At 35.3% G+C, this 20,684-nt stretch overlaps 1 pseudogene; it reads right to left on the bottom strand.

The window, feature by feature from the left end:
- Positions 1-1,013: 1,013 nt before the first annotated feature.
- On the bottom strand, positions 1,014-18,773 carry LOC121142302 (annotated as a pseudogene).
- Positions 18,774-20,684: the final 1,911 nt, after the last annotated feature.

The following is a 20,684-nucleotide window of genomic DNA, read 5'->3' as shown; positions in this document are numbered from 1 at the left end:
AAAGTGAAATCATGATATTTGCTGTTAACTGAATAGAACTGGAAAATAAAAATACTGAGTTAGATAACTTGGATCCATAAATATGAACTCAATATATTATCTCTTATCTGCAATTCCTAGCTCCAAATCCTCAGATGTTGTATGAAACATAAAATAATCATAGTAATCATCAACATGTAAGTGGAGCATAAGTGGGGAGATATGGAAGGGTAATAACTGGGTATAGGTGATAAGAAGTGGGAAGTGAAATCATAACAAAGGGACCAAACTTGGAAGTTTGAAGGTAAACTGTATAGAAGGAGGAACAAAAAACAAGAAGGTTCTTTGATAAAGCCTTAGTTCATCATATTGTATTACCTAAAAGTATTCACAATCATAATTTATTTTTAAAGACTTCATTTTTATAAAGTTTTTTAAAAACTTTTTGCAATTTTCGTTATATGCTAATAGGTTAGGAATGTTCTGTAAGTTCCAAATATGTAAAATGACATAAAAATATGTTTTCGGGTCTTCATAGAACCAAAAAGTGAATCAAAACATCATTAAATATTTGTGGATTTTCTTTACTCCCCACTGATGATATCACAGATATAAAGATTGAAATTCATTTACGCTCTTAAGCAAAGTCTCCAACAGCCATGTAGTTACAGTTTATTTTGCCATTTAAGAAGTAATTATGTTTCACTTTGTGCTATAGAAAAGAGAATGGAGACTAATCATTTAATGCTGCGGCTATGTTTAATGTGTTATAAAATGGACAACAGTGCATATGCTTTGGGTAATTGTATGCTTTTTTCTTAAGTAAATACTGTTTTTAGATACAGATTTTTCGAAGATTCTCTTTGAAGAGCTTTGTAGTATCATTACAGATTTACTAGACAGGAATTTCTCAGAAACCTCAAGCATTCCAGCCAGAAAAAGGATCTGTTCGCCTGTCCATGGGCCACTGTAAGAAAGACCTGATGTAGCAAAAAGGCATATTTAATAAACTCATGGAACAAGTTTGTAAAGAGTCAGCTAAAGACACTGACTCTGGTATGGATAGTTTCATGCAATCCACCCTCTGCCAGTTTCATATCTTTTAAGTATTCTTTTATGATGCTTATCTAATGACTAAGGCCTTCCAGTTTTGTTTCGTTTCAAGTAATCGCCTATATCTATGCAATACCTTTTTTCAGGCTTTTACAGCTCCAAAATGATTCTGCATCCTGACATGGGACATCAGTTCATTTAGTCTACATTTGAACTGAGTAGGTGCATTTGGTTCACGCTGTGTAGCATCCATTTGAACCTGCAACTGTGCTTTATCAGCCTGGGTAGCATAGCCACTCTTCCTTTGAATTTCTTGTTTGATTAAAACCTGTAAGGTTCCCTAGGGGAGATCCATGAGTTTCCCTTTGTATTGTGCTATTTTGGCTGCAGTTGCAGTTTTATTCTTTTGCTATTTGCTACGATCTTCGCTATGATACCTAATTTGATCTGATGTTGCTCAGTCATCCAATCTTGAACCTTCAGTCTTCGAAGCAGATATTTGAAAACCACCATTGAGACGGAAATTAATTTTTCAGAATCAGGGTTATCCACCATGACCTGTTCCCAAACATATGAACAACGGCAGCAGGAGGGTTCTGCATTAGCTGTTTGATCTGAGCAGGAGATAGTTCTGTTCTTGTCTTAGGAAAGGTTACCCATAGCTGCTGCAGATGTGTTTTAATGTTGGTTTTCTGAAAGTGTGCACACAGTGTTGTCACTGGATCTCTTCTTGAAGTGCAATTTGGAGAATTTTCAACAGCAAAAATGACAACTTCTATGTGATTGTCTATCAGTTTCTTAATGTTTTCTATCTCTACTGACAGTAAAGATATGGTTTCCTGGAAAGCAATACTATCTATTCAAAGAAAATGATGAATGATATTTACCTCTATTATAAACTTACAGGTCTATCTAGGATTTTGTATGTTTTTTTCATTGCACTAATATTTCAGAATCATTTTCTATGTTAAATACCATGGGATTTTCATAATTACAGGAACTCCAACCACCATCAATCATATAAAACTCATCAACATTCACAACATCATTTCAAATTTTTTTATTTTAAGAATGGTTTCTTCATGTTTGTGGATATGTGTGAGTTTGTGTGAGTGCGTGCACTTCTCTGTATGCATGTAGAGACCAGAAGAGGGTGCCTCATGTTCCTTTCTATCCTCCTCTGCCTATTCCGAAGTAAGGTCTTTCTTAGAACCAGGGATTCCTATGTTCTGTGCTAGGCTTCCTGTTCTCTGCTATGCCAGAAGACAGAAAGACCCACTGGTTCTCTTATATCCACCTACATTGGGTGTGTGATTATAGTTGTGTGTAGGATGTTGAGCTTGTTATATGGGTGCTAGCTAGCAGGCAAATGTGAGTCCTCTTGAGTATTTAGCAAGTGCTCTTAACCTCTGAACTGTCTCTCCAGCTCCTTAACTTTAATTAAACTATACACGTAAAACCTTAAAAATATGGTTACCTAAACAAGATCAGCATAGTGAGGTCCAAGTTAACATGACAGGATGGATGAGAGAGGTTTCACAGGGTTTTGTTGCTAGATGAAGAGCTACAGGTAATAGCAGCTGCTGGAAGACAGAAAGCAGTTTTCTCCAGGGACAAGCCCTTTTGTAGGTTACCCAATCACAAGTGGTCAGCCCTAAACAAATGATTATATATAAGCTTTACTTTACTAAATGAACTCAGTAAAACTCAGAGAGACACACCTCAACAAACTGAAAAATACTGTTTATGTAGTGTATCTCCTCTAATCACAATTGTATCAATTATAATCTATAATAAATAAAGAAGCTGGATGTTTGTAAATATTGTGGAGATTAAGCAAAACACTGTTGTTCCTCAATGGATCAAATAAATGTAAGTGAAAATAAGGATATGCTTCAACCAAATTATAGTGAGAACAGTCTATCTGGTATACCAATCGCAATATTAAGAGAAAATTTTATACTATATGATTTATTATTATATTATTTTAACTATAGTAAGAAAAGAATACCTCAAACAATTTATGGGTGGAGATAATTCTCCATTGTTACGATTCCTTACTACTCTTGTAGAGGACTTGGGTTCAGTTTCCACTTCCCTCAGGGCAGTTTTTAATGATTTATAACTCCAGATGGAGGGTATCTGATTCCCCATCTGACTTCTTCAGGTTTCCATACCCATATATTACGCATACACACACTCAGGCGCACATCAGAGACACAAAATTAAAACTAATAAATATTTTAAAAGAAAATAAAACACAAATTAAGCCTTAAATTATCAAAGAGAAAAGAAAAAAGTCTGGAAAAATAAATGAAATTAAATATGCATACATTATTTTTATTAATTTACTTTTACATTCCAATCCCAGTTCCCCTTCCCTCCTTTCTTCCCACTCCCTCCACTCCCCACTCCTCCCATCTGCTCCACAGAGAGGGTAAGGCCTCTCCTAGGAAGTCTGCTAAGTGTGTCCCATCATCTAGTTGAGGCAGGACCACCCTCACACTCCTGTGTCTAGGCTGGGGCAAGGTATATCTCCATACAGAATGGGACCCACTAAGTCAGTTTGTGCATTAGTGTTAGATCTTGGATTCACTGCCAGTGGCCTCCTTGTCACCTATGTTAAGGGAGTCTAGTTTGGTCTTATGCATATTCCCCATTTGTCAGGCCTGAGTCAGTGATCGCTCACTAGCTTGAGACAGCTGATTCTATGGGTTTCCACATTATGGTCTTGACTCCTTTGTTCATATTATGGCTCCTCCCTCATGTCGCTTATACTGCAGGAGCTATGCCTATTGGTTAGTTGTGGATTTCTGCATCTGCTTTCATCTGTTTCTAGAAGAGGATTCAAGCTTCTCTGGCGTTAATGCATAGATTCTTAAAAGGCATTACAGTATAAAGCGCTGATTTTCCCTCCCAATTTAGCTAGCAATTATACTACATGTTACACATAACTATTTTGAAAGTACAGTTTATTTGAAGACATAAAAAGAGTGGATTACAGAAAAATGTTATGTATCTTTCTGGTTCTTGAGTAATCCACTCCTACATCTATCCATTTAGTGTGAGTAATGCGGAAAAGTCAACCAGTTGAACCCCACCAACACACAGAAACATCAGAAATAATTGGTGTTAAAGTTCAGAATGAGTTATTGCATGACAATAGATAACTCCTAATTTATTTGAAAAATGATTCATTAAGTGGAAAATACAATTGACAATATATTGTCCTAGAATACGAGTAGTTTAATACTTTTGTTTTTATGATTAATATATGAGTATAGTACAAATGTAATTTCTGATGATTTAGTGGGGTTTTCCTAGAAAAGAAATGTACTTTAATGGAATACCAGGTAGACAAATTTCTGTTAAGTCCACAAATGAATTGTTGACCTATATACCTAATATAGGTCATTATCACATTAATTACCATTGTGAAACAGTGTTAATTAACTCACAAAAAAGCCAGACATCCTGGTATACATATATAGCTGATTGATAATTTAATCATTTTCAGCTTAAATAATGTCACAATTTTCTGAAACCTCATTATAAGTATATAATATGTTTTTCTTTTAACATATGTTTTGTTAAAAATTGTGACTATAAAATAAATCAGTGTTAAAGATAATATCATGAAGTCAAAGAAATGGGATTATTAAATATGAATTAATTTTACTTTAAAAAGTGGAGAGTACTCAAGGACATTTTATCACTACACTCTGCTACCAAATTGACATTCAACTTCAAGTGAATTTGGTTTCATAGCAGGGTGATTTGTGCTGTTTTATTTTATATTCATATAATCTAGTGACGCATCTTAAGCAAAATAATCTTAGAAAAATGCATTCTTGTGACAAATATCGTTACAATGTTTTGCTGTATAAACTGACAAAATAATGTGACAATCCACACTAGAATATTCCATTAATATTTGGTACACATTTTAATGTGTGTGCCTAGTGTATCTTGTAAAGTACTGTTTAAATAAAAAATTTTCAATTTTCTATGTTTTAGGTTAGTCTACATAAAAACAGTCATTTTTCATGTTTTTGCTCCTCCCTCTTGTCGATTGTACTGAAGGAGCTACGCCCATTGGTTAGTTGTGGATTTCTGCTTCTGCTTCCATCTGTTTCTAGAAGAGGATTCAAGCTTCTCTGGAGTTAATGCATAGATTCTTAAAGGGCATTACAGTATAAAGTCTATTTGAAGACTTTATTCAATGTCAAATAATATATAAATGTATATATATACATATATATATATATATGTATATATATAGGCACCTTGTTAAGAAGTAACATATTATACTTAGCTAGCCTGACAAGTGACATAGAATAAATTGACCTTGCAGTTCTGAACTTATGGTCCTCCTGCTTTCACTTCGTGATATCACAACACTCAGTTTATTAGGTGCTAGGATTGGAACCTGGGGTTCCCAACATTGTAAGTAAATGTGTTACTAATGGGTGTACTTATTCATAAAAATGATTTTACTTGTTATAGAAATAAATTCAGTGTTTATTTGTAGCTGCCTTAAAAATAAGTTAAAGAGTTTTATTTGTCTTAGCATCAGAGTTAATTATTTAATAATAAATATGATGAGAATAAGCAAGAACAGGTTATCTTAATAATACAATTCAATATGTTCTGGTATCTGTTATGTATCTGAATTCCTTAAATGTGTGATATGTTTGCATATTTTCATTCTGTAAGCCAAGAATAACATTAATAACTCTATAATTCAGCAGAAATAGAAAAGCAAAAAAAGAAACTAAATGAAATGACACCAAAAATGAAAACTTCATTATCAAAATAAAATCCTCAGTGAAAAGCCTCACCAACAGAATCACTCATATGGAGGACAGCAGTGACAGATTTTTATAAGTATGAATGTGATTAACATACATACACACAAAATCACTTACACAAAATAAAAATAAAATAAACCTTATTGAAATATATTTAATAAAACATCATTTAAGTAGATAATGTAATCACTATTTCACTGTCTCTAAAAACTAATTTTGAGTAGGAAGCAGTTATAACATATGTAATAAAGTTATTATGTCTAAAGATTGTTTTATATCTCTTAGCATAAATCAATGATCTAAGAGAGTATACGAAGAGATGGTAGAAATAGATTTAATTCATCTATCTGTTGTTTGAAACAGGTTTCAGAAACCTTAAAATGTATGTAAATAATTCTAATTCTGAGTTATATATTTAAGAATCCAAATACTTAAAGTTATTAATCCCAAATATCTCTTACAATACCTAGTTATAACTGTAATTTATGAAAAGATTATCAAGCTGATTTATTTTATGATGCCAATAGAAATTTATAGTATGTTTTATTCCCAAGTTTAGTAGAAAACTCCAGAAGAATTTTATTTTATTATTTAAATTATTATGGTTCCATTGACATATTTACTAAGTAAAATGGGGCTGCTATGCTCTCTATGTATAATATATAATATGTCCTTCATTTCTAATTCATTGAAGTCACATTTTCTCACCTTTATTCAATGGGGAAAACAAAAATTCAATCCTCTTCAGTAATGATATTCCTCTGCTGATCCAAAAATAGTTTTCACATTTATCTCATCAAGGACAAGAACAACTGGAAGTTATAGCATGACAGCATTCCCCATACCATAATTTTATACAAGTTAAACAACAATAGAATAAGTTTTAATTTGTAAACAGAAGCTTAATTGAAGAAAACCTATTTAGGAAATACCCTAAATAAACACCAGAACTATTCTGAGTTAGAAACTACATTCATATAACTTTCTTGAAAAATAGAAACATAGAATATTAAAGAAGCTACTAATTACCAGATGGTTAGTGTTTAAATTAAACGTTTACTTTTGCAATGGTTGTAACTTCACATACAGTTGCAGAAACGACACATATATCCTATATACCAATTCTCCTGATAGTATGTGACAACATTGAAGAAAGAATTTTAACATTAGTATACTGAAAAATCATAACATGTCTATTGATATCCCCACAATGGTCCCTTGTATGCGTGACATTTGAGTCATTGTGAGCAACTAAAGAGACAAGAGTTTATTTGGGCTAAGCAAATGGTGGCTTGAAGAGTTTTGAGTAGCAGAGCCGAGGAGTTGATAGACTGGTGTAGAGAATGCAGAAAAGGAGGAGAATAAACACAGGAATAATAAACACCAAGGACTCATTCCAGGTGATTCCTGTCCCCAAATAGACCTTTCCATCAATGCCTTCAAAATCTCCATAATGTGTGTCCAAGTGCAGAATAAGTGTTACAAACATGAAACTTTTCAAATCATAGCACCTTTATAGCCACGTTGTTTCTTTACTCTTTAATCATCTGGAAATTAGTGGCCAATTTTATTCTATATATCATGTATTTTTAACTGAATGTAGTTTTAACTGAAATAGTTCTGGAGGTTTATTTAAGGTGTTTCCTTGGTTAATAGTTAACAGCTTTTTTCTCCTAAGTAACATTCTATGCCATGCATGTGGAAGTTTATTTAACTGTTTTCTCATAGACACACACTCTGGTGTAGGCAGTTTTGGAAAACTAATGATAAAGATAATATAAGCATCTGTGTACACATGTTTGTTTGACAATCTTCCTTTCTCTGGGAGAATGAATTGCCTAACTTCTTATTGCTAGATCTTAGGGAAATATAGCATGATTAGTTTTGTAAGGTATATACTTATATATTTTTGTAGGTTACACATAAAAATTATAAATATATTATAGATAAATATAAATGTTATATATTATATATTCCATATATGTGCATATTTTTCTTTATCCTTTTTGACAATTTTTCAGTATATTTTAGAGAGATGTAATAATATCTAACTGTGATTTCAATATGCACCTCTTTGACAATCAAAGCTTTGTTCTTCTTTGCCTGTCCTTGACACAAGGGCAAAATTACTCTACATGTCTTTTCTCACTTAATGTTTAACCTTTGATATTTGACAATCTAAAATATTATTTGTTTTAGATAACAGAAGCTGCCTGATAACAGGTTCATAAGTATTTCCTTCTACTATTCAGCCCGTCTTTTTTTCTTTGAGGGGGTGGGTTTTGAGACAGGGTTTCTCTGTTGATTTGGACGCTGTCCTGGAACTAATTGTTGTAAACCAGGCTGGTCTAAACCCACAGAGATCCGCCTGACTCTGCCTTCCGAGTACTGAGATTAAAGGCATGCACCACCACTACCCAGCTCTTCAGTCCAACTTAATTGTCTTAGCAGGAACTCTTTTTGTAGTAATGTTCCCTCATGATAACAAAATACCTAAGATAATTAACAGAAAGAGCAATTATGTATTCGTCTCATAGTATTCAACTATACAGTAATCAGTTGTCACCCATTGCTTTGGGTATGTGGTAAGGTTATGATGGGAGGAAAGTAATAACATAAGCAACAAAGAAGGAAAGGGAAAAAACAAGAGTCATATAATCCCTTGGCATGTCCATCCAAAGTGAGCTATTATATATCACTAGTTTGAATTTCTCAAAACAACCACTAGCCCTATATAGCTACATTCTGGGGAACATGTCTTTAATCTATAGGCCCTACAGGGATATTCAGTATCCAAGGTATTAGGCAGAATCTACACTTTTGATTTTGAGGAAGCCCAGTTTATCAATTTATGTTTTAACGGATTGAGCACTGGCTGTTATGTCTAGCAACTATGTGTCAAAACATAGATTCTGATGACTTTACTTAATGAACTTCTGATATTTCTACAGATTCATACATCATATTTAGATAATAGATCCACTTTTACCTAAAATTTAAATAGATAAATATCAAATTCTTTCATCACTATTTGATGTATACTCCAGGTGTTCTCTATTCTTTTGTGCTTACAACCCTTTGACTAATGAACCAAGGATATTTGCCTGGTATATTTCTATCTTTTTTATTGCATTCCATTGGATAGATACTGTGTCTATCCTTTTAATACGACAATAGCATATTGTTGAATGTACTGCATTTTAAGAGTTTTGAGGTCAAGTTGATTATTACCTTAGTGCATTCTTTGTTACTAAGTTAAGCTTAGCAATTTCTGTTAACTTGCCTTATACAAATTTTATAATAATTTCATCTATTTCTATGAAATATTTTACTGGAATTACATTATATTTATTTATGAATTTGATGATAAAAATCATTAATTATTTTGAGTCTTACAGCATGAATTTAGGATTTATTTTCTTATTTCAGTTTACTAAAACATTTTTATTAGCACCTTGCAGAGGTTAGCATTTAAGAACTTGACATGTTTTGCTTCCTTCTTTTCAAAGTGATTGTGAATTACATTTTAAATATTGGTCACTATTGTTTATTGATAGGACTTAGGAATACAAAATAAAACACTTTTTGCTTTGTGTATGTGTGTTTGTAATTTACATCCTGTAATATTGTGGAGACAGGTATTAATTGTGGCATTTGTTTATGTATTCTTTGGGATTTTCACTGCAGAAAATCATTTTATCAGAATCTAAGAAGTTTCCTTTGTTTCCTTGTGATCTATAAATCCCTTCTTTCCCTTTTAGAATTTCCTTACTTTTCTACATGGCCTGAGACATTTACCAACATCTTGCATACGTATAAAGAAGGCAGGCTTCTTAACTTTCATTTTTAAAATAGAAAATATCACAGTCAACAAGACAAAAAGGCAGTCCACAAATGGGAAAAGATATTCACTAACCCCATATCTGACAGAGGGCTAATCTCCAAAATTTGCAAAGAACTCAAGAAGCAAGTCTCCAAAACACCAAAGGATCCAATTAAAAGGTGGGGTACAGAACTAAATAGAGAATTCTCAATAGAGGAGGCTAAAGTGGCCAAGAGACACTTAAGAAGGCGCTCAACATCCTTAGCCATCAGGGAAATGCAAATCAAAACAACTTTGAGATAACCTCCTGGAGCCTTACCAGTAAGCCTTGTGGCAATACATAGATTATAAGAGAGAGCTAGCCAGCAATATATCTGATCCATTGGTCAAAGAATTATGTTTGATATTAAGCTGCAGTGTTATTTCATAAGTGACTGTGGGAACTGACAAGAAAGACAGAAAACTTCTAACTGCATGGAACTGGACCTTATCAAGTTGTGTTGCTCCCCATATAATATTTTATTTTTAAAATCAAAATATAACTATATCATTTCTCCCTATCTTCCCATCTCTTTTTATTTCCTTAGTGATTTTGTCTTAGATTTTTAATTCCACCAGTGAATTCTCTATACTAATATAAATATCTATGTGATTTTTCTTAATATTTTATAATAAAGTATACTAGACTGATTGATTTTAAGATAGTGCATCAACCATACATCCTTGAGACAATCCTCACTTTGTTACCTTAAGTGTTGCCAAATTTAACTTTTAATTCAGTCACAAGATGTTAGGTAGTTTCAGTAAATAGCATAACTATAAAGTTAATATCTCATAAGATTATGAAATTCCCAACAATCAGTGTTGTTGTAATTCTCCTAATGCCATAGTGTATCCTATAACTCACATGTTCCTGGCACTATTGATGTAATGAAGCCTCTTCAGCTGCCAGCTGTAGAGAGTTATTGTCCAGATTATGTACAATTATATGCATTTATAATAATAATGATTAACTATGTAATTAGCTTACATATTTACTGTACTATATTATTATACATATAGGTAAATACAATTTTCTTTTCTTTTTATTCTTGTATAAGAAATCCAGGCAGCACCTAGTCCAAGTGACGTGCCCTCCTGCATGATAGCAGACACCATTTCACATTAGACTGCTTCTACTTTCCTGAGACTGCTTTTTCCCCCCAATATGGCATTTTTAATTAACTTTCATTTAAATTAAAAATCTTAATTTATATACCAATCCCAGTTCCTTCTTCCTCCTGTCCTCCCATCCCCCCTTCCTCCATTCCCATCCCCCCTTCCACCAAACCCCCATCCACTCCTCAGAGAGGGTGATGCCTCGCAAAGGGATCATCAAAATCTGCCACATCATTTGGGGCAGGACCTAGGCCCTTCCCAATGTATCTAGCCTGAGAGAGTATCCCTGCATAGGGAATGGGATCCCAAGCCCATTCATGCACTAGGGATAAATGCTGGTTCTACTGCCAGAGACCCCATAGACTGTCCATGTCCCCCCAACTGACACACACATTCAGAGGGCCTGGTTTGATCTTATGCTGGTTTCCCAGATGTGAGGCTAGAGTAAGTGCACTCCCACTTGATGAGGTCAGCTGTTTCTGAGGGTTTCCTCAGCATGATCTTGACCCCTTTGCTTATCACTCCTTCTTCTCTACAACTGGCTGTGAATCTCTGCTTCTGCTTCCATCAACTATGGGATGAAGGCTCTAGGATGGAATTTAAGGTAGTCATCAATCTCATTATAGGGGAAGGGCATTTAAGGTAGCCTCTCCTCTATTGCCTAGATTCTTTATTGGGATCATCCTTGTGGAGCCCTAGAGATTTCCCTAGTTCTAGATTTCTCATAGACACTTTACAGGTGCTCTGTATCAGATTACTGTGTCTGCAAAACTTGCCTGTGATTTTCTCAAAGCAGATTAAGTTGTCACATGCTCCATGTGCCGCAGTTTAAAGAACATTCAACACTCTTTCTGAATGGCTCCAGAGACTGATATTTAGGACACAACCTACTGATATGTACTTATACATAGTTTATGATGAAGCACTTTCTTCAGAATTTGGATTGAAGGCAATTGGCAGTCTTACAAGGGATTTTATCATTGCTTCTACAGGGTTTCTTTAAAATTCAAGCTATATTATATAAACAGTTGATGTTTTATATGTTAGCAAGTTTTCATATTTTAAAGATATGAAGATACTTCTTAAAGTAACTAATTGGGATGATTGGTGTGTTAAGCCCTTTAATTTAACTATAATCATTTCATGGTATGTGTATGTCAATTCATTACATTGAAAAAAATGTATAATATTTCAAATATATCCTAATAAAATAGAAAGAAAAGCTAACGTGCTAAAATACTTTTTATTGAAAACAGATTCTTCTCTTATATATTCCAACCACAGTTTCCCCTCCCTCCATTCCTCCTAGTTCCCCACCTACCACACTTTCCCTCTTCCCTAGATTCTCTCCCCTTTGTTTGCTTTTCAGAAAAGAGTAGGCATCCAAGAGAAAACAGCCAAAGTGACCAAAACACGATACACTAAAATAAGGCAAAAGCCCTCCTATTGAAGATTTAACAAGGCAATCCAGTAGAAGGCAAAGAATCTAAAGAGCACTAAAAATATCAGAGATATATCCATCCACTCCCACTGTTAGGACCCTCACAAAAACATCAAGCTGACAGTCATAACATACACACAGAAACTGGTCCAGACCCATGCAGGCCCCATGATGACTGCTTCAGTGCTTATTATGAATAGATTTATGACCTTTAGGAACAGGTTTAAATTTGACAAGATGTGGTAAAAATATATTAAAATAATATTGTGGGGAGAGAAATTGGATAAGAAAGCTATTAAAATCCATATTCAAATTGTGAGTTTATTTAATGTAGCACCAATTAGCATAAAGTATCTAGAAGTAACAGAAGTTTGTAAAATTCCTATGTCCTGTTGTCAAAATAATCATAAAGAAAAATTAAAGAAGGCACAGAAGTGACATGGCCACATCATGACTGAATGAGGTGAAATAAGAATATGAATTCTCCTACACTTAATCTGATTAACAAATACATAAGAATGAATATCCTATTAAGGGGTTTAGTGGACATAATCAAACAAATACTAAATTACACAAAAATTATGACTACATCAAGCACTCAATAGCCTGAGGAATGAAGATTTTTAGGAATTTACTAAAAAACACATTCTTCGTAGTGGCTACCAGGTTAGCCAGGACTTCACACACACAAAAAAATATGAACCCAGTCATGTATGAACACCTAATCTTTGACAAAGAAGCTAATATTATACAAAGGAAAAAAGAAAGCATCTTTAATAAATGGTGCTGGAGTAACTGGATGCTGACATGTAAAAGACAGCAGATAGAACCACATTTATCACCATGCACAAAACTTAAGCCCAAATGGATCAAAGACCTCAACATAAATCCAGCCACACTGAACCTCTTATAAGAGAAAGTGGGTGGTACCCTTGAACGAATTGGTACAGGAGACAGCTTCCTGAACATAACACCAGTAGCACAGACACTGAGATTGACAATTAATAGATGGGACCTCCTAACACTGAAAAGATTCTGGAAGGCAAAGGACTCAGTCAACAAGACAAAAAGGCAGTCCACAAATGGGAAAAGATATTCACTAACCCCACATCTGACAGAGGGCTGATCTTCAAAATTTACAAAGAACCCAAGAAGCAAGTCTCCAAAACACCAAAGGATCCAACTAAAAAGTAGGTTACAGAACTAAATAGAGAATTCTCAATAGAGGACTCTAAAATGACTAAGAGACATATAAGAAAGTGTTCAACATCCCTAACCATCATGGAAATTCAAATCAAAACAACTCTGAGATGCCATCTTACTCTTGTCAAAATAGCTAAAATCAAAAACACAGTATATGCTGATGGGGGTGTGGAGAAAGGGAAATACTACTCCACTACTGGCAACTCATACAGACACTTTGGAAATCAGTATGGAGATTCCTCAGGAAAGTGAGAATCAGTCTACCACACGACCCAGAAATTCCACTCTTAGGCATATATCCAAAAGATGCACATTCATACAACATGGACATCTGTTCCAATATATTCATAGCAGCATTATTTGTAATAGCCAGAACCTGGAAGCAACCTAGATGTCCCTCAACTGAAGAGTGGATAGAGAAAATGTGGTACATTTACACAATGGAGTACTATTCAGTAAAAAAAATGAAATCTTGAAATTTGAGGGCAAATGGAGGAATCTAGAAGAAGCCATCCTGTGTGAGGTAACCCAATTACAAAAAGATAAACATGGTATGTACTTATTCCTATATGGATTTTAGACATGGATCAGTGGAGTGCCAATTTACAATCCCACTGCCAGAGAGTCTGGGAAACAGGTAGGACCCTAAGAGAGATATGCACGGTACCCCAGAGAAGGGGAATGAGGCAAGATCTCCTGAGCAGATTTGAAGCTTGGGGTGGAAAGGGAGACTGGAAAAAGAGAGGAGGAGAAGACGAGGAGGGAGGACATGGGGAAGGAGGAAGGTTCAGTCGGAGGAAGAATAGAGGAGAGCAGGATGAGAGATACCATAATAGAGGGAGTCATTATAGGTTTGATGAGAGATTTGGCACTAGTGAGATTACCAGACATCTACAAGGATGAGACCATCTGGCAAACTGAGCAATAGTAGAGAGATTACCTTGAATGCCCCTCCCTGATAATGAGTTTGATGACTTCCTTATATGCCGTCATCCTAGAGCCTTCATCCTGTGAATGATGGAAGCAGAGGCAAATACCCACAGCTAAACACTGAACTGAACTCCTGGAACTTAGTGACAGAGAGGGAGGAATGATGAGCAAAGAGGTCAAAACTGGGATTGTTTAACCCACAGAAACAGTTGACCTGAACAAGTGGGAGCTCTTGAAACCCAGGCTGATGGCTGGGAGGCCAGCATGGGACTGATCCAGACCCCCTGAATGTGGGTGTCGGTGAGGAGGCCTAGGCAATCTATGGGGCCTTTGGTAGTAGATCAGTATGTATCCCTGGCATACAAATGGACTTTGGGTGCCCATACCACAATGAGGGATGTTGTCTCAGCCTGAACTCTTCGAGGAGGGCCTAGGTCCTGCCCTGAATGAAATGACAGACTCTAGGGATCCCCCATGGAGGACCCCACTCTCACTGGGGATCAGAGGAGGGATTGGATGGAGAGCTGGGGTACTAGTGGGGGGGCAGGGGAGATGGGGATGGAGAGGGAGCTGGGATTGACATATGAATCAAGCTTGTTTCTAATTTAAATAAAATAAATTCAGTCTTGGAAAACAAAACAGAAACTATAAGACAGGAAGTGAAAAGGGTAAAAGTCAACAACATACCCCTAACCATCTATTTTCCCTAGACAGGACCACCTACTAATAACATATTCATTAGGAACACATCAGTTGATTAATTAATCAGTGACTTCAGTGCCTTTGTAATTCAGTTGCTTTTTAATAACATCATTAGCTGGAGTGAAGCCTTCATCACATGACTCATTTATGGGGATTTTATACCCTAATCATGAGACCTATTTATTTTTGATTCAACTGTAGAAAATATTCTGTCTTTTTTAATCCTGGGTGCTATAACAAAAATGAAAAAGACAACTTAAGCAAGAAATTTTTTTTCACAGTTCTGACTGAGAATCCTAAAAGCAAAGATCAAAATGATTTTTTGTCTGGTAAGAGCTGTGGCTGGCTTGCATAAGGCCCCACCTCACATGATGGATAGTCAAACATGAAGTTACCTTTCTGAGATCTTGCCATATCACAACCATCACCACTAGGACCATCACAAAGACTTCACTATCATGATCCATTAATCTCTCTAATATGAATCTCCAAATGCCATCAAAATGGGAATAGGGCTTTAACATATGAATGTCTAAGAGACCAAAACTTCTTTAAATTGATGAATTGTTGGTAATCAAATATTTCATACTATTGAAACATGGAGGATTTAGGGGAGATGTCATATGACATATTATATGACAATATATTTTCAATAAAAATAGGAAAACGTTAACATTTTTAAAACCAAATATGGTGACTTACAACTTTTACCCCAATACTCTGATGTCTGAGGGAGAAAGATTTCTGAGAATTGGAACTCAGACTAGCCTACATAATGTGATCCAAGCCAACTTGAGCTACCCACAGCAAGACATATCTCAAAAGAATAGAAATAATAACAACAGAAATAATTTAGTAGTTTGACGTGATATAGTAACATTTAAAAGAAAAGAATCATTATAGTTGAGATATATGCTGAAAATTTTCTCGAAATTAACCTGTATGGAGGTATTACTGAAGCCGAGCAATGGTACAAAAGGGTTCATTATGTCATCTTCTCTACCTATAGTGTGACTGAAATTTCTACACCAAAATATTTAAAAAATAAAGAAATAATTAAGAGTCCAAAAATCAAAGGAATGATTTTTTATCACAGCAGGATATATTCACTTACCACAGAATAATGACAAAGCAATTCCATTAAGAAATAACTTATCCTTTGCTCTACGTATAATATCCACTTATGATTGAGCACATACCATTTTGTCTTTCTTAGGGTTACCTCACTCATTAGTTTAATAATATTTTTAAAAGATATGATTTATTTGGGAATTTCAAGGTGATAACTTTAAAAATTCTAAATTTCTAGGCTCCATTAAAAGCATTAGGCCTACAAAAAATGAATTTTAAAATGGAACAATAATCCAGGGAATTTAAAAATGTGAAATAATATCATTCAGACACTCTATCCAATTTCACCCAAAACCTGTCTTGTTCTTTAGCTCAACTCGCTTTGCCATAACGTCAGTATGACAACACAGCTGAGATACATATAATGTGAACTGAAACCACCTGCTTTTTATTTCTACCCTTATTAAAATTTCATATTAATGGCCTGTCAATTTAAAATGTACGCTCAAAAATGTCACACTATATTCTTGAACTTTGGATAGATTCCTATTGCAGGACATCGTATTACTTATTTATATTTTTCTCCTGACCTTCCAAAGTAGCAAACTACTTACAATACACATATTGGAACCCGGAAAGCAACATGTATGTTCAAGGAGATTTTATTTCAGAAGCTATGGAACTCAGAGATTTAAGACTCAGGGTTGTCATAGAGAATCAGTGTGCAATTGCTTCTACCATGTCTCCTTCTTTGAGCCTCTCTAGAAACTACATCTTTCCAGTTCAGCTACTTGACTTTTGCATCTCCATGCTTAAATTACTTCATTTCACTTTTGGCCATAGCTGATGGTTACTGGAATTGGTACCATTCCAGTGATTATTAGGTGTTGATAAATTTTAAATTATGAAGCTGTTAACAGCTGTGTTTTCTATCATTTAGAAATAAATCGGTTGGCAATTAAAGCAAAAGCTGCAATGATGTGAAGCCTATGAGCATTCCAGTCTGTGACTACGGATTCCTGTGCCAGTGCTCAGTGTTTGCTTAGTCTGTTCATTTTCCCACATCCTTCACATATATTTCCTTTTGACTTTGTATAATCTACGTTTCCACTAATGAATAGCACATGTAGAGAGTTATTTTGAAATCCAGACATTTTTCCAATCCAGCAACTAATACTGATAAACACTTATTGTAATCAACTGGCATGTTTTCTGAAAACATTTTTTACATTTCATATGGGTGCATTACTGCAATGTGAGGGGTTCCCTAGAAGTTTCAAATAATGAAATAAGACATTGTATTTGCGATTGTTTGCACCACTGAATGATTCTTGCACTGAAAATGACATTCTGTCACATTTAGTTCAAATTACAAGAGCACGGACAAGATGAGTGATGGCAATATGTGAAGCTAAATTTAAAAATGCTGAATGCTAAAGCAGAGGAATGGGCAGTCTACTGTGCATGTCATTACACATGTTGGATTTTTCATCATAAAATTTTAGCAGAAATAGTACATTGTCGTATCAGCCATATTATGGGCAGAAGAAAAAATACTGGGTATCATTTTTAGCTGTGGAGTGGTGGTTACAGTAAACACAGCATAGTGAGTATACACATGGGTGATTAGGACTATTTAATAACCTTGAGTACAGTTCTTTTCTGAATTGTTTGTGTTCAAAAGTGATTGAGACTTCAGAATTCTTCGCACATAATTAAAAATTTTATCTAGGTTTTCTTTCATACTCACCATTTGTTCATTTCACCATGTAACAACTTCTATGATACATTTTCATTAATTTCACTTTTGGACCCATGTCTATCTATAAGCAACAAAACAGAAATATTTCATTTATGGAAAGTATTTGCATGTTTACTTTGATATAATTTTGTATTTACCATATGCTTGTTTTTATCCTCATATTTTCTCATCATGAAATTTGAGAAATGATCAAGTTGTATTCACGAGAAAAAAATAACATTTGACTACCAATGTGATTCTTTTCTTCAAAATTTCACTTTATCTCAAAAAGGGATAAAGCCCCAAAATTTCAATGTTAGCTTTCACACTGGTCCATTATACTCAAGTACCTTAAATTCAAGGGGTCATGGATGTTATCATTTAGAATGCAGAATGGAATGCTGATGGGATTTTTTTACTTCTGTATTCCTTAGCGTGTAAATGTATGCTCTAAATAATTATGCATTGACTGTTTTATCATCAGAAGTGGAAACTTAAAGTTGCAATGTGTTTCCTTTTTATTGGAAGAGCCAATGCAAAGGCTAGTCTTTATTAGAGAGAAGAAAATTTCTATCTCATTCTGTAAAGTTATTGCAAGGGCTCAGAGGACCAGTTGCTGAAACACTAGCTTGTAAGGACTCCACAGTTCTGGCATCATGGAGTCTTACCTTTGCGCAGCCAGAACTCACTCTCATCACTAAGAAAAAATGGTAGACTGTACCTATGAAGAGGAGAACTCTACTGACACCTAATTTTTTAAACCATTTTATTTTACATACCAATTCCAGTTCCCTCTCGCTGCCGTGCTCCCACTCCCCACTCCACCTCCATCCACTCCTCAGAGAGGGTGATGCTTGCCATGGCAGAATCATCAAAGTCTGTCACCTCATTTGAGGTACGACAAACCGCCCCTCCTCCTTATCTAGACTGAGTAAGGTATCTCTCCATAGGGATGGGCTCCAAAAGGCCAGTACATGCACTAAGGATAAATACATAAATGACCAAGCCCCACCCCCAACTCTCACCCACATTCAGGTGGCCTAATTCAGTCTTATGCAGGCTCCTCAGCTGTCAGACTGAGGTCCATGAATCCCCACTTGCTTGGCAGCTGTTTCTGTGCGTTTCCCCAGTATGGTCTTTACCAATTTGCTCATCATCCCTCCCTTGCAACAGCTGGATTCCAGGAGTTCCACTAGGTGCTTAGCTGTGGATCTCTGCTTCTGCTTCCATTAGCTACTTGGTAAAGACTCTATGATGACATTTAAGTCAGTCATCAATCTCATTGTAGGGAAGGACAGTTAAGGTACCCTCTCCACTATTGCTTAGATTCTTAGTTGGGGTCATCCTTGTGGATTTTTGGGAATTTCCCTATTGCTAGGTTTCTTGTTAACCCCATAGTGGTTCCCTCAAACAAGGTATTCCTTTCCTTGCTCTCTCTCTCTCTACTCTTTCACCAACTGAATCTTCCCAATCATTATTCCTGTGTGAGGTATGAGGGAATTTTCACTGGGTTGAAGAAAACACTGTAATGCAGCTGAAATGTGACACGAACCTGTCCATACAACACATAAAACTACACCTTCCCTCAAAGATGAAACAGGTGGAAATGAATGAGCATGAGCACATAGATGCAGCTCCAGAACACCTCAAATGCTGTGCGTTGCAGCACACAACAGGCTTGGCTATGCATCCTCAGAGTTTGCTTGTCTGCATTTGTGTGGCCAGATTGCTAACACCTAAGGAAAGCAATGAACTTAGAATCTTCTTTCTTCTACATCTTTCCATATAGTTTATTTTATTCAGTTAATGTTTCTCCTATTCTGCTACTAAGGCAATTGTTAAAATAAAATTCTGATCATATTGCCTTCATTTTTTCCTGCTAGGACTCACCATGAGGTCAGTGAGATAGCTGAATGAAATAACCATGTATCATAACTGCAATGAAAATGATCGCTTAATGTTATTATCATAAAATAGGAAAGAAGAGTTTTTAAATCAAAAATCCCTACAGAGGTGACCACATGTTTTACAATCCTAGGACCTGTGAAAGAGAATGTAAAGGTTGGTAGCTCTTGATCTTGAGTTCCTACAAAACAAAATATCACAAATGCAGTGAGTCAAAATGAAGCTATTTCTTATCTCACTGTTCCACATATCAAATATCCACATATTTGGAGTCTCTGCTTGCCTTCTCAAATCAAAGCTAAAATCAAGCATCATATTAGGATCTTGTTTCCGGGAACTTGCAGTTCTCTTCTGAGATTATGTGTGCTGAGATTTGGTGTCTTGCAATGCATGTGCTCACTGGTGATGGCTGGTGTGTATGAGTTAGGTAAGGCTGTTTTGTTCACAAAGTTTCTCAGAATTCTTACAAACAAGTCTCTCTCTCTCTCTCTCTCTCTCTCTCTCTCTCTCACACACACACACACACACACACACACACACACACACACACCAAAGCCCAAAACCAGCAATGTAAATTCTCCCTCAAATTGGTTTCCTCTCTTATATAGAAATCTGTCTTGAACAAGAGCTTTACTCCTTGTAAAGGTTTTTTTTTTTGTTTTAATTTTGTTTTTGGTAGAATCTGTCCAATACAGATAACACACATCCTTGGTATGATGTATAATATATGATAATCCTGGGAGTCACTAGTTTATCATACCTATAAATCCCCTTTTGAGAAGGCCAACCTTGGGGCCATATTAGATTTGGCCTAACATGGTTAACTTACATTGTTTTCAACCATCTCTAGACTGCCATATATTCAGA

Source organism: Mesocricetus auratus, unplaced genomic scaffold, assembly GCF_017639785.1.
Source record: "Mesocricetus auratus isolate SY011 unplaced genomic scaffold, BCM_Maur_2.0 Super-Scaffold_100009, whole genome shotgun sequence".
Lineage (NCBI taxonomy): Eukaryota > Metazoa > Chordata > Mammalia > Rodentia > Cricetidae > Mesocricetus > Mesocricetus auratus.
The sequence above is the reverse complement of the archived record's forward strand: the minus strand, read 5'-3'. Positions and strand labels throughout refer to the sequence as shown.